This window comes from Mandrillus leucophaeus, unplaced genomic scaffold, assembly GCF_000951045.1.
Source record: "Mandrillus leucophaeus isolate KB7577 unplaced genomic scaffold, Mleu.le_1.0 Scaffold149, whole genome shotgun sequence".
In the NCBI taxonomy this organism is placed as follows: Eukaryota; Metazoa; Chordata; class Mammalia; order Primates; family Cercopithecidae; genus Mandrillus; species Mandrillus leucophaeus.
In genome coordinates this window covers 4,815,146-4,815,981 of record NW_012101465.1, presented here as the reverse complement: position 1 = coordinate 4,815,981, position 836 = coordinate 4,815,146, and the positions used below count along the sequence as shown (strand labels likewise).

The window sequence follows — 836 nt, the reverse complement described above, 5'->3', positions numbered from 1 at the left end:
GGGTAGAAATTAAGTCATTATATGTAATATATACATATAAAGTAGTATCTAAAACTAGGCAAATCTGATATAGAAGGTTTTTTTTTTTTTTTTTTTTGAGATGGAGTCTCGCTCTGTCGCTAAGGCTGGAGTGCAGTGGCACGATCTCAGCTCACTGCAACCTCCGCCTCCTGGGTTCAAGCGATTCTCCTGTCTCTGCCTCCCCAGTAGCTGGAATTATAGGCACGTGCCACCACACCCAGGTAATTTTTGTACTTTTAGTAGAGACGGGGTTTCACGATGTTGGTCAGGCTGGTCTGGAACTCCTGACCTCAGGTAATCCACCCCTACTTGAAAATTACTTTACATTACCCCAGAAAAGAAAGCTATGCTCAAGTTGGTACAATCAATTTTATCATAAAGATATGCTAAGTCTGCTGCACAGTTAAAAAGAACAATTCTTTAGAAGCCGAGATACTTTTAATCTAGATTCCGTCTTCCACTCATCACAAATCTCTGCTTAAAAATGTTGATTTTCATGTATATTCAGCAATTCTTATTTGCAATTCTTCTGGGTAAGTCAATATTTTCTTAAAACTAATAACACTCATTAAAGGGTTTTTTTCATACTGAGAAGACAAAAGGACTCAATGCCTCACATAAGAGGCAAGTGAAAAGAACATTGTTTTTATTAATCTATTTGAGTTTTGAATATATTGTTTTATTCATTTCAAAATCTGAACCTAGGCCAGGTGCGGTGGCTCATGCCTGTAATCCCAGCATTTTGGGAGGCCAAGACGGGCAGATCACTTGAGGTCAGGAGTTTGAGACCAGGGTGGCCAACATGGTGAAAACCC

General features: G+C 39.2%; 1 protein-coding gene across 1 annotated transcript in view; it reads right to left on the bottom strand.

The window, feature by feature from the left end:
* LOC105535657 overlaps positions 1–836 on the bottom strand; it is a 27,511-nt gene that overhangs the window by 26,208 nt on the left and 467 nt on the right.